The 14,505-nt window shown below is 36.5% G+C and overlaps 1 long non-coding RNA gene across 1 annotated transcript in view; it reads left to right on the top strand.

Moving 5' to 3' along the window:
* Nucleotides 1-14,505, top strand: part of LOC109026585 (uncharacterized) — a 32,880-nt gene that overhangs the window by 13,660 nt on the left and 4,715 nt on the right. The window contains exon 2 of the long non-coding RNA XR_002005598.3: nt 12,822-12,919. This is a non-coding gene — a long non-coding RNA (uncharacterized lncRNA). The remainder of the gene's footprint in view (nt 1-12,821; nt 12,920-14,505) is intronic.

Here is a 14,505-nt window from a genome sequence, read left to right as displayed (position 1 = left end):
TATCTTCACTCTCTTTCCTCAGAGAAAGTACTATATTTTTTTCCCAAAGCCAATATGGGGTAGACCCAGAGCATTCTGATGACTCCCCATGTGAACTAGAAGACACTCATAAGGAATGAGCCAAAATACATCAAGTTGGAGACCCCGGCAAAGTAACTGTAATCGAAAGGCTGCCCTGCTAGCTTCATCCTCCCTTCACCCCAGAGAGGCCTCAGATGTCATTTATTATGAAGCTCAAGACAACTTAGCCAACTCCAGGCCAATCTAGGACAATCTTGCTATTCAAGATTTTTTATCCAGGGATTAACTGGAGTCTAAGTGTCTGTGCTAATGATCCAGTACAGTTTTGTGGTCAAAAGGAAAATTTGTAAAAGCAGTATCAGGCTCTTTCCAGAGGTATTGTCCAGTTTAGTGTTCTTCACTTTAACATGCACAAGAGTCACCCAGGGAATTTGTTAAAACACATTTTTCCTGGCCCTACAACCAGACATACTGATCAAGAAGATCTATGGCAGGGCCCAGGAACATCGACTATTTACAGCCACCCCCGAGTGATTCAGGTGCAGATGGTTCACTCTAAAGCACAATGCAGGAGTAAGGAACAGAAAAAAGTGGGAAGAAATCAGGGCAACTTATCCCACTCTGAGCCTGCCTCTCTAGTCCTAGTCTAGGTTCTAATTATTCGCAAAACCAAGAGCCAGCAGAAAGAAAACATAAATAAAAGACTCTGCAGACCCAAGTTGCTGAGCCAATAGACTAGCAATCCTAGAAGTTTAAGGAAAAATGGAAACTAATCTACAAAATGATGTTCTTCTTAATACATGGTTCTTTGTTCTCCTCATTAGACACTGGCAACCCTCACCAACTAAACTGGTTCCATATGTCATATGTTCATGAGAAAGAAGCCAATAATAACCCACCAAACTGCTTTCTCACTGGTTCCAAGACTGAGAAGCCTGAGCATGTAGATAATGGGATCGCTACTGTGCGGTGGGACAAGCAGGCTGGGACAAGCAGGGGCTCGAGAATATATATCTGATTATATATCTTCCCAACTCCACTTGGAATTCTCTGTTCCATTTTCTCATTTATAAATCTTTTTTTCCATTCAACTCTTCTTTGCCTATAAATTTACTCAAATATACTCATTCCTAAAAAACCAAAACAACATTTTACTCTGTTCTGTTCCCTAAGCTCTCACCCTATCTTTTGCCAAGAAGCTGGTTGGCAACATGGTGTGAGGTAGTTATCTTTGTTACTTAGCTTCTCATTTTCTCTGTAATCTAGCATTTCTCAAAATGGGGTTTGCCTCACACTATTTTGAGATGCTTGTTAAACATGAAGATATTTGCGCCTCATTTCAGACCTACCAGATCAGATCTTTTTCTGTTTTGACAAGCCTCTTAGGTTACTTACAGAAACTAAAGCTTGAGAACAACTGCTATGATCCATTATATTCCAGATTCCACTCCCTATAACTCTAAAGAAACTGCTCTCTCTGGGGTTATTAATGACCTTTCAACAGCCAAATCCCTTAACTGCATCTCATTCCTAGATTGGACTGACACATCTCTACTTTTTTTGTTTTCTAAGATATGTTCCCTTTGGAAACAAGTTTCTGGGACAGATTTTCTCCATCAACTTTTGGGGCCATTCTCCTGATGTTTTCTTTCCTGGCTCTCATGGATCTGTTCTTCCTTGTTAAACTCCTTCTGGGTGATGCCCTTCACTCTCAAATTCACATCAGCTCCCATGGCACTACTATCCCAGTTGTTCAAAAGGAACACACACACACACACACACACACACACACACATTTTTATTAACCTCTATTAATCTTTTGCCTGCTCCACTACTCTAAGAGAACCAGAGCTATAATGATCATAACAATAAACCAAGTACTCAATGTTGTCTCAGGAAGCGAGCCTATGCTAAATTCTTCTATGAAAAGACCACACGGCTACTTGGTGTACACGAATGAATTCTAAGTGACTCAATAGCAGGTTTTCCCTCAAAGTGGAAGAGAGACCCCTCAAAAAACCATATAAGAGTGTAAACCCCTTCCACATTGCATATGGCTGACTCTATGACTCATTTTGAGAATAGAATGTGGCAGAAGCATATAGTAACTTCCAATGCTAGGCTTTAAGAGATCTTCAAATTCTGTTTTGTTTTTTGTTTTTTCTTTCTTTTTTTGGCTTGAAACATTTCTTATAAACCTAGCTCCCATTATATGAGAAAGCAAGTACCACTGTGGACTGTTCTCTGTCTGGGTTGATTTCTCAAGCCAGGCTCTAAGAATTTCACAACAGAATGTTAACTACCTTTTGACCCTGTGGAATCTAAAATACACAAACCCATCTTTAATCACCAACGTGGAAGAGCCATCTCTTCAAATATCCATTAGAGAATTCAACCAAGAATTGATTGCCATCCATCAGTTGCCAAATGCTCACTTGAGACCCAGGATATTTAAGTAATAGATGACACCCCTTTGTTCACTCATTCCAAATGTATGAGACACATAATATCTAGCCCCTCACCTAGACCATGCAGAACAAAAGAAAGAAAGCATGGCCCTTGACCTAAAGTAACTCATTGACTTGTAGGAAGTAAGAATAGAAATAAAAATTACAATATAATATTATATCTGCAATTCAGAAGTAGCACAAAGAAGGATTTGATTAATACTGTCAGGGATGGAGATATGAATAGGGGTTAGAGAAGTCTTTACATAGAAGACAATGCATTAGCAATGTTTCAAAGGCAAAAAGTGAAAAAGAAAATTCCAGAAACAGGGCACAGCATTTCCATTTCCATTTCTAGGGACGCACAGAAAGAAGCCCCACTAGAGGAGCAGGCAGGCATCGTGAAAGGCCTCATAGACCATTCTAAGGGATCTAGAATCCTGCCTGGACTACTAGTCTTAAGTCAGATGAATTGGAATTAAATCTCCACTTTATTTCTTACTTGTCTATAACATCAGTAAGTAACTGAAACTTCCTGGCCTCAGTTTTCCCATCCATTAAAATATTATAATAATGATTTGTCCCACTATTAACTCAGGGCACATAGTTGTGAATAAGACAGACACAGTTCCTGCCCTCAGAAAGCTTATAGGTAACACTGCTCTGAAAATTAAAGCTGTTGACGTGCCTAGCATAGTACCCAGCACACAGTAGATACTCGACTATCATTAATACTTAAAGGAGAGTAATTTTAACGAGGTAGTGTCCAAGAAAGGCTAATGAATTCATCTTTGAGCAATAAAGTTAATTTTGCAAATTTTGGCCAACTATAGTCACCTCAGTGTCCCACTATAAATATCATGATATCATAGCTATAATGCTCTTTGGAATAATTAACAAACCTGTTATCATTTCACTTATCTAGTTTTGTTTTAAACACTTATTTGACTAGAAGACTTTTGTTTCAAGTAACGCTACTAAAATCTTGTGAAACTAATGTTCTACCATGGAAAAGAGTCATGATTAAGAGCATTCTTTTGTCTCCCAGCACTTAAAACCACTGAGCTGAGGAAAGTTGCTTAAGCTCTCTATAACTTGATTTCCTCATCTAGAAAACAAAGAGATAAAACACCTACCTCACAGGTTGCTGTAAGAACTTAAAGAAAAAAGTCTCAAAGCATATTAACTACTCATAAATAGCAGTGACAACTAAAGGTTTTCATTGTACTCTTTTAGGGGAAAAGAGTAACATTAAAATACTTCAAGAACTACATAAATATTTATAGTAAATTGTATGCCAATTTGAACACTAGAATCAAGGGCATTATTTGGTACTATTTGTATCCTGAAATGGCTGAAAGTAACATTCACGGTACATTTTTTAAAACAAAATATATTGTCTTCTGTTCGGAACAGTATAACAGTGGTCCATCTAAAAACAGAGCTAAATAATCTCTAGTGGTTTCCTGTAAACTATAAATTATAAGAATTATTTCATGTTTAACCTACTAAATAATACAGAAATATTATTTTCTCTTGTGTCTTATAAAAGCAAATAACTAGAAAAGTAGCATCTAGAATCAAATCTATGCCTGCTTTAAGTCAACAAGCAAGTAGCCATGAGTATATTTATAGCTATGAATGCCATAGACATATTCTATTTCTGCACAAGCATGAGACTTATCTTTTCCAGCAAAATTCTCTATGTAAGGACGAAAACATACTTCTGCTCTGTTCCTAAACCTCACTATACTAATTTTATTCTCATCTTCGTTTCATTGCCATCAATATCAACCTCATCAGCTCATCAAAAAACACTATTAATACCTGAGCTTGGGACTGTGCTGTGCAGCATACAAAGTGCACTGAGCTTCCAGATTAAACAAGTAATTATACAAATGTCCTTTAGTGCACATTTACCAGCATAAAATCTGCATGAGGGGAAAATAGCCAAGCAAGCCAAAGTTATACATTTCTAAACATAAATACACCACCTGAGTTAAAAAGAACAGGCTTAAAAAAAAATAAACAGCTTTTAAAGAGAGATTTAAAGCCTAAATGCAGCTTAGGACAAGTTGTGACTTTTCTATATATCACATAGACATTACATCAAAAAGGAGTGCACTCTACCAAATGGACTAGAAGGGATCCTCTTGGGATCCATGTGGAAATAGTCCTCTCTCCTTAAGAAATATATTTCAAGTGAGAAAGTCAGCATCATTTCCACAGCATAAAAATCCTAAATATTTTCTACGTTTTATTTCCCTTACAGTATTTACTTTCATTTTTTTAGGAAGGGCCTGCAGAATATTGGTTAAAAAGAGGGAGATGAAGAGAATGTAGCAAAACCCTGAAATGCCTAACCTTTACCCTTGGGTAAACAGAAATAACCCAAAATAAAGACTGTCAAAAATAACGACTCTGAAAAGCAAAAACATGTGAAAAATAAACTCTGAAAAACAAAGTAATAAAAATTAAGAATAATAATAAAATCTCACAGGTCAGTTTATTTCAGCTTCCACCTTGACACAAGTATCCCTTGGGTAACATCTCACTATGACTACATGTAGGGAAGCATTTATAGACAAGAATGCGGGCAACTCTATCAAATGTTCTCCTTGAGAAATACATGCAGAATATTCAAGCGAAGCAGGATCCTAGCAAACATCTAGTCTAGAGGCCCAGAGCATTTTTCTACCTAAGATATCTGATGGACCACCCTCTTATCATTATCACCACCAAATTCCTATATTGCCTTCCACAGCAAGACAGACTTGATTAGCAAAACGTTGCAGATAAAGATTAGCAGAAGATAACACATAATGTGCACAATATAAATTATACCAGCCACTTTTTTTTGTTTTTGTTTTTGAGACAGAGACGGAGTTTCACTCTTGTTGCCCAGACTGGAGTGAAATGGTACAATCTCGGCTCACTGCAAACTCCGCCTCCCGGGTTCAAGCAATTCTCTTGCCTCAGCCTCCCAGTAGCTGGGATTACAGGCACCACCACGCCCAGGTAATTTTGTATTTTTAGAGACTGGGTTTCACCATGTTGGTCAGGCTGGTCTCGAACTCCTGACCTCAGGCGATCTGCCCGCTTTGGCGTCCCAAAGTGCTGGGATTACAGGCGTGAGCCACCACACCAAATTTTAATATTTACATTTTTGTTCCCCTGTACAATTTTATAATGAGTAAATGTACAATTTTCATGATGCTTTTGAAATCCTGAATATATGCCCTCTGTAGAAACGACTCTGCCTTTGCATGTACTATAAATATCAGCATTCCAGGATCTTACTGGAGAATATAACTAGTGATTTCATCATCAATTTTCAGAAGTCTGGGATTCTGTTGTTTTTCAGTGCCTGCCAAAATGCTGATTTTGTGTGCGTGTGTGTGTGTGTGTGCAGGAGTGTTACTTTTGGTATTTAAAAATTGCCTCAAATCAGAATAATTTTTGCTTAAGATATACCTACAGAATAAAATCTCCTTAGAGTCTAACAAAGTTCCACTCATTTAAAAAGTATTCCAACCACTTCCCTGTAGGTTTGAGACCATTCCAAGAGTTTTATTGCCATTTTAATTATTTTTTCTTAACTTGCTAGTAAATTTGAACTTGTTTTCTATGTTTATTAGTCATTTGTATTTTCTCCAAAACCAGTTTGGGCACCTATGAACTTCCCAAAGGTCCTGATGGAGTCATTGTAGAATTGGAGGAAGGGAGTAAAATTTTTCAGGAGAAGAGGAGAATAATAGGAAAGGGAAATTAAAGGACATAAGTAGAGAGCAAAGTGAGTGGGTCATTAGCAGGCCCAATTTCCTGCCCGCCCCTTGATCTGGTTTCCTTTCTCTCTCTTTGCCCTTATTTATTCCAGGACCAATTCTTTCTCTTAGGCCTTTGCCTCTTTTCCCTAGGATAATATATTTTATCCAGAACCTTTTCCTCCAGCTCAGTGGGCTCTCAGACCTGGCATTTTCTCTGTCTCTCTCAACTGGAGCAGCATCTAAAGAAAAAGTATATAAAAACGATAATCATCTCTTCCTTAAAAAAGAAAAGGGGAACAAAAGCATTGGAATTTAATACTGACACATTAGTACTGTCATTTTGCTCCATTATTGCAACCACTAAATATAAAACTGAATTCTCCCATGTTCAGTTCTAATTGTGGAGCATTACCAGAGCAATATAATGCAAACCCATTTTTTTCACCCATTCTTATAGTTCTAATATCTAAATTCTTTCCTTGGATTAAGCCAAACCATATGAAATATGAGCATGTTTCTCACACAGATTCCATGCTTTGTATTAATTGCTGTACCTGAGGTATCTTTTCCTGTTCTGCCCTAGATTTTCACTGAAGGTTGAAAATCTTCATTAGAAACAATTACTTAAATAATGGTATTCTATGAATATATCCATAAGTGGTAAAACTAAAAAAACCTATGTGGGAACAATGCTCCCCAGTCATACAAGAATAATTACCTCCAAGAAGGGAGGCAAGAGATGGTGACAGGAGAAAATATGTAACTGTGTCTATGTTTTATTTCTTTATTAAAGGAGAGATTTGAAACATACTTGGAATACTGTTAAAAATACTTGGAATAATATTAAAAATATGTTAAATCTGGAAACTGAATTGTATTTTCTATAATACTTTTTTGTATATTTGGAATTTAAAATCCAAAACTTAAACATATAAAGAAACCATCATATAAAGCTTACAAATGTATTTGAGTGAAATTATTGCAAACATCGTCCTCTACAGAAGCTTTTCTCAAAATTTAATGTGCATACAAATCACCTGGGGGTATTGTTCAAATGTGGATTTGACTTTAGTAGGTTTGGGTGAAGGCTGAGATTCCACATGTCTAACAAGCTCCCAAGTGAAATTGGTCCAAGAACCATAATTTGAGTAGCAAGTCTTCAAAGTACACCATAGTGTCACTTTGTGATTAATGCATCTAATAAGTCTCTCAAAAGACACAGTTCCAGGAAAAGTTATGCTTATCCTTAGTAGTTGGTTGATTTTTACCTTGTAGATGCTGTAAGTTTTGTTTCCCACTTTGTCTTGGCCACTAGGAAGCTCAAAGGCAAATCATTTATCTATCCTAGAAACTGCACAAGACTACATGGCACAAATTTTTATGAATTCACTTACTCTCGGTTTATATCCATATTTTCCTTTTGTTACAATTTTAATACCTATGCACTTTATTGTTATAAATCTCTTTTTATAAAGTGTTTCAAGTCCTCTTAGCAATGAAGGTGGGCATATTCAAACCAATTCATAACAATGAGGTCACTGTTTCAAAGGAGTTCACAGTCTTACGGTGAAGAGCGACATACAAAATGAATATGTCCTACATAGCTCTATTTGGGATCTATAAGGCAAAGTATCTAATTCTGCATTAGAGTACCTGGAATATTACTGTTACTAGTATCATTCTTAACATTAATATTTACAGGCATCATAACGATAGCAACCACTGATTGAATGTCTACCATGTTGCCTGGCACTGGACAGGATATTTCATCTCATTTTATCTCATTTACTCTTTTATCATTTATTGCAAGTAATCCCACCTATTAAATCTGTGAGATTTATATTATCATCACATTGTCAAGGCTCATCAAGATTACTTACACAGCTATATCAGGGTACAGCCAGGTTTAAAGCCCATGTATGGATATCACCAAAACCCATGTTCTCATTGTTAAACACGATGCCTCCAGAAGCTTCACAGAGAAGAAAATGCTTAGTCTGAGACTTATATGTTGAGAAGAAAAGTTTAAAGCTGCCAAAGAGACTAAGTAGGATGAAGAGGGAGGAGGAAGAAGTTATTCCAGATGAAGGGAGTATCATGTGCAAACACAGAGAAATGTGAAAATACAGAATATGCTTAGAGATTTGTAAGAGGTTCAGAATAGCAGCAATATAGACCCAGCATGGGAAAGAAAGACAGATGAGGCAGGGGTCAGATTCCAAAGAGACCTGGGCACCTTATCGAGGAAGTAGATATTTATTCTGTAGGCAATGAACAACTATAAGAAGTCATCAGGCAAGAAAGCGAGAAGGTTAGATTCTGGTTTTTAAAATATCCCTTTCATGACTGTATAGAGGATATATTAGAAAAGCATGAGGATCAAGGTGGGGAGATAACTTTGATGGCACTTGCCCCAATTCCAATGAGTGTCCAACATGGTGAAACCCCATCTCTACTGAAAATACAAAACTTAGCTGGGCGTGGTGGCACGTGCCTGTAGTCCCAGCTTCTTGGGAGGCTGAAGCAGGACAATCACTTGAACCCGGGAGGTGGAGGTTGCAGTGAGCCGAGATCATGCCACTGCACTCCTGGGCAACAGATCAAGAGCCTGTCTCAAAAATAAATAAATATGCAGAATGAGGGAGAGGGAAAGGTTGAAATTTAATCCAATACCCATATTCCTGGCTTGATAAACTGAGTGGACAGCAATAAGAGACTGAGTGGGATAGGTCAGGAGACAGGAAGATGACAGCTGTATTTTAAGTGCTTTAAGATATTAGTGTAGAGGGTTGGAGCTAGGAGAGATAGAAGAGGCATCAATTGTGTGTTTGTGGTTACAGAAACTACAGGAATGAAAGGTAACACTCAGTAGTAAAGCATACAAGATGAAAAAGAGCCATAAAATGCCAACACTTAAGATGCAGCCTAAAAACTAAAAACTTGAAAAGTGTGCTGAAAAGGAAGAGCAGGATGTAGGGAGAAGATCTGAAGAAATCATATCACAGAAACCAAATGTGGATAGAGTTTGAAGGAGGGAAAACTCAACAGTCTTCAATATCTTAAGAGACTAAGTATGATAAATATTGAAAACTTTTCACTGATTCTAAAATTATAATGCCATCTTTAACCTTAAACAAAGGCAGATTCAGCAAAGCAATAGATAGACTGCAGTGGGTAGAGATGAAGACGTGGAAATAGCAAAAGCAGACTATACTTTCAAGACTCTTGGCTGAAAAAGGTAGAATCTGGAGTGGCCCCAGCAGCCTTCCTGGTACGGGAGCAAAGAATCTAGATCTCTTCACTAAAAATCCAGGAGTGCTGATCTACATCTATAATGAGAGAGTAAGGCAGAGGAGAGGAAGCAAAGGTAACTATAACAATATCATTAAAGTGCTGTTCTTACGGTCTAAGGCAAGTAAGGAAAATAGTAAACCCAGAGAAGCATAGGTAGACATGGAGAAAACTGAAGAGTTAGAGGAAGACAGTAGTGATTTCGTGGAGTAAGAAAACAAGCTAAATAGAAGAAAGAGTCTGCGAGAGATAAAAGATCATGTAGTTTTTCTAAAAAAGCAGAGAACATGCAATGAATATTTGACAATAGGAGGGTGTTCAGGAATCACAAAATCAAAGGTGAGACCACAGAGCTGGGTTGCTTTTGTGAAGCTGGATTGGAGGAGTTGGAGTCCACGAGATGGAGGAGCTGAGAAGCTGGGTCTCTCATGGGCTTTCACATGGACACTGTTATCCCTCCAGATCATGGCAGGGGTTGAAGTACAGAGAAAGGCTGAGTTACTTGCCAAAGTTTTTGTGGGGTGGGGAATGAAATGTGTGGAAGACCCAAACAAAATAAAATAAAGGATTTATTAATAAACACGAGCTTACATGGGGTAGAAGTGAAATTGCCTGCAAGGAAGCAGCAGGAAGAGAGGCTAGAAGAATGCTGACTTCTTGCAGAACCATATTAGATGGCTCGTGGAAGAACAAGCATCCTCTATTCTTTACCATTATGAAGTGATATTCTGGAGGTTGGGATAGACAGGAGGTTCTGTGAAGTGACTGAGAAATATACTAAGTTACTAAGGTACTCAGCTTTAAAACCATGCTCTCTACTCTGTTTTGTGATTCTAGGGTGTGATTCTGAAAACTCTTAAGACTTATTTCTGCTTTGCCAGCTGCTCCCTGTTATGCTCTGACGTTAGGGGGCACCAGAGGGAGACTGAAAGACAGGAGAAGGCACTGGGTCCTTCCTGTTTCTCTAGGATGACCTCAGAAATGTTGCTTCAACCTGGTAGTGGCTGTTTATTCCAGTAGTAGCAAGCGACTCCCATTTGTGGTTCTCATATTCCCATTCCAGCCTCATGATTCCCCCTCAGAAACATCACTCCAGTCGTCCAGGGTCCCCTTCCTGGGGGTCTGATTCCACCTCTGCTGGGCTGCTCCTCTCAGCCTCTAAATTTTAACAACCTCAACTTCTTAATACTGCATAATCCATTTGATTACAAGTTTACAAAATTTAATGTTTAGTAATTTTTAATAAACATGAAAATCTAATGGTTGACTAAAAAATTTTTGAAAATTTAAATATTTCAAGCAAACAAAAAATGCATAGAATATGATGAGCTTCACGAACTCTTAACATGTTGCTGTGTTTTCTTTTTAAAAGAGGAAATATTACAAGTAGAGTCGAATCACCTTTGAACCCACCCCAGGCCACATTTCTCTTTTCTTCCCTCTACAGACTTGACCAATATCCTGAAATTGGCATGTATATTTCACATGTATATGTTTTACTAAGTATATATTTATCTAAAAACAGTATACAGTATGTTTTAAATTTTGTAAAATGATATCATTCTCTGTATGATTATGCATCTTACATTTTCACTTATCATTGGGTTTTCTAGATGTATACCTGTTGATACATATGCCTCTACTTCATTTAGTATCTTTCTTTATTGCCTTGTATAGAACAGCCAGGATAGAGTATTTCTTTTATCCACTAATCATCATCTCCATTTTCTAACCTTTCCTGGAATGTGACTTAGAATATGTGCCTTCTACAATTTACTAGAATGCTAAAATATTCCCTAAGGTTATTGCACCAAATTATGTTCACACAAGCAGTGCATGAAAGTTCCCACTGCTCCACATACTCAGCAACACTTGATATTTTCCAGACTTTCAATTTCTGCCAACCCAATAGATGTAAAATAATATCTTATCATTGCTTAATCTAAATTTCATGGTTCTAAGCATCTCTTGATCTGTTTACTTGCTATATTAGTTTGCCTCTTCTGTGAAGTCCCTGTTCATATCCTTTACCTATTTTATTGGTTCATATATCCTTTTCTTCTCAATCTGTAGAAATCCTTCATTTGTTGTACATTAATTCTTTATCACTTATATGCATCCCAAATATCTGGGATAGTTTTTCTTTATATTTTCCTATTTTTATATAACTTTTTGATATACAGAGATTTTTATTATTTTGACATAATTAAATATCTCAGTGTTTTTCTTCATGATGTGTGGGTTTTTTTTGGTTTTAAGAAATGCTCTTCTAAGAGCCAGATGCAGGGCCAGGGAGGCCGAGGCATGAGGATCACTTGAGGCCAGGAGTTTGAGGCCAGGAGTTTGATACCAAGCTGTGCAACATAGCAAACCTTCTCCCTCTCAAAAAAAAAAAAAAATTAATTAGCTGGGCACAGTGGCACTTTCCCACAGTCCCAGCTACTTGAGAGGCTAAGGCAGGAGGATCGCTTGAGTTCAGGAGTTTGAGATTACAGTGAGGCATACTCACATCACTGTACTCTAGCCTGGGTGACAGAGCAAGACCCTATCTCAAAAAAAAAGAAAGAAAGCAAGAAAGAAAAGAAAGAAATGTTCTTCTGCCCTCATATTCTGATATTATATTTTCTCTTATATTTACTCTGAAAACTTTAAACTTTTGGTTTTCACACCAAGATATTTTATTGATCTAGGATTGTATGTGGATTTTTTTCCATGTGTCTAAACTACTGTCCTAGTATCATTTGTTGAGTAGTTTCCCAACACACCCATGTATCTGTTCCAGTTTTCATTTATGAAGAATTCTTTATCAGGAGTCTCCATTCTAGTCTATTTGTCTACCTCTATTTCTGTAACACTTAACCTTGATTACTATAACCTAAAGTCACTAATGCTTCCTTATTCTTCATCTTCAGAAAGTTGTTTCAGTTATTCTTTGTCCTTTTTCCTCCATAAAAATTTTAGAATTTGCTTGTAATCTCCCTACAAACCCCTATTGGAATTGTCAATGAAACATAAATTTTACGTTCTTTATCAGACATTTTCCGATCTCATCCTCCCAACAAGCCCAAAAGGTAATTGGGTTACTATTCTATTACTATTTTATGAGAGACAGAGAGAGAGAGAGAGAAAGGAATAGATGATAGATAGATATAGATGTGAAATGTTTAGTAATGTGCCTAATTTCACAGGGCAGGGCTCATATAAGAACTTAGATTTCTAAATGGTGCTGACTTTTGTGTGTTTGGCTGGTCTGTTTATTTTTAAGATTGTGACTATCGCTTTTTTCTATCAACAGCCTTTCACACTTTTTGCTACAGTAATCTACACACAAGACTTGCTCAATGCTTTCATGATTTTAACCACAAAGAGGAAGAGAAAAACAAGAAGGGCATGGTGAGTAGTGAAAAAAAGGAAAACCTCCATTGTTTTCTTTACCTGAACATGCGGTCTTTTTCAGAGTCATAGTTTCTCTGACCTGCAATGTGCCAGTCTTTTATTTATATAAAATGAATCTCTATTACATAGATCAGAGCAATGAAGGAACTGGCTTCTTTGCTCTTGCCCTGTGTTTTTGGTTAACTTGTGTGGGGTTCTGTGGTAACAACATAAAATTCTCTAAATTGACTCTGCTACTGTTTTTGGAAGACATGCTTAGAAATATTTGAAGAATTTCCTTTTTAGAAAGACTTCAATAGAATGAATTTTTATAAATGAATATCCAATTATGAACAGTAGAAAATGACCAAGAAAGGAGAGATTCTAAAAACACATGCTATTTTAAGTATCTTGGTTAGTAGAAATATTTTCTAACTACAATCTGAAGTTTTCAATGTGTATTTTACAAAGATTTCTTAGAAACTATACTTAGATTTTACTTTGCTTTAATGTTATTTTTTTCTATCTTTATCTAAAATCCATCCCAAGCCAAAAAATATTTTTTAAAAATTTGAAATAAATACATATTAAATTATAATGTCATTAACCAATCAACTGTAAAATGTAAAAAAAAATTAATTAATTAAAAATTCCACTGACTTAACCCACTCAAAAACTTTAATAGTATATAATATAAAGTCTTGTAGTATTAAAAGGTGTTCATTAATTTGATTTTCTAAAATTATATTTTGTTTACTTTCATCTGTGAATCAGTACTGCTCTTTAAAATTGTATGATCTTTTGTTGAAACAGAAAACAAATCTGCAAAGATATTATTGTTATTACTGATAGATAAATAGTTTGTAATTTGAAAGGTAGGTAGGAATTATTATGGTGTAAATGCATGTCAACCAGAAAGACAAATGACTGAAGTATTACCTGTTCTCCCCACCACCTCCCCCAAACAAAACCCTAGCTTCACTGTGTGGGAACACTTCCAAGAGGCAATATTCATTCTACTAAACATCTCCCACAGTATGTAGCTATTGGTACCTCAGGACAGACTGAAAAAAGAGAAAGGGAAACAGGAAAAGGGGCAGACAGCTGGATTAGACTGTGCTGTGTATATTAGTGATGGGTAGACTTCAAAAGACTTAGAGGTTCATTTTGGACAGGTGCCCAGAGATTCTCAGGCTTACCCCGAAACCTTCCATAACTTCTGATTTTAAAATTGAGCTAGAATTATTTTGAGACCAAACTTTTGGTCTTCAGTCATATTCCATACCCATGGTCCTTACAATAAATGTAAGCTAAGAGATTTAAAACTTTCTGAATCCTGAAAAATGAGATATCTATTTATATGTATATATATTTTATTATACTTTAAGATATCTATTTTAAATACTTACCTAACAAAATAGTATGTTTTAAAGTTTTGAAAAAAAAGTCAACATTTTTTCCAGAGAGGTAGAAATGTCTTAAAAACATTTAACTCTTGAGTCCAGTTTTAAACAATGTTAACAATAACGCTTTTGAGCATGTTTTGGGAGACAGGTGAAACCTTCATTTGAGTTCCAACTCATCTGTGAAGACTGGTAACTTTA

Source organism: Gorilla gorilla, chromosome 3 (genome assembly GCF_029281585.2).
Source record: "Gorilla gorilla gorilla isolate KB3781 chromosome 3, NHGRI_mGorGor1-v2.1_pri, whole genome shotgun sequence".
NCBI lineage: Eukaryota > Metazoa > Chordata > Mammalia > Primates > Hominidae > Gorilla > Gorilla gorilla.
The sequence above is the reverse complement of the archived record's forward strand: the minus strand, read 5'-3'. Positions and strand labels throughout refer to the sequence as shown.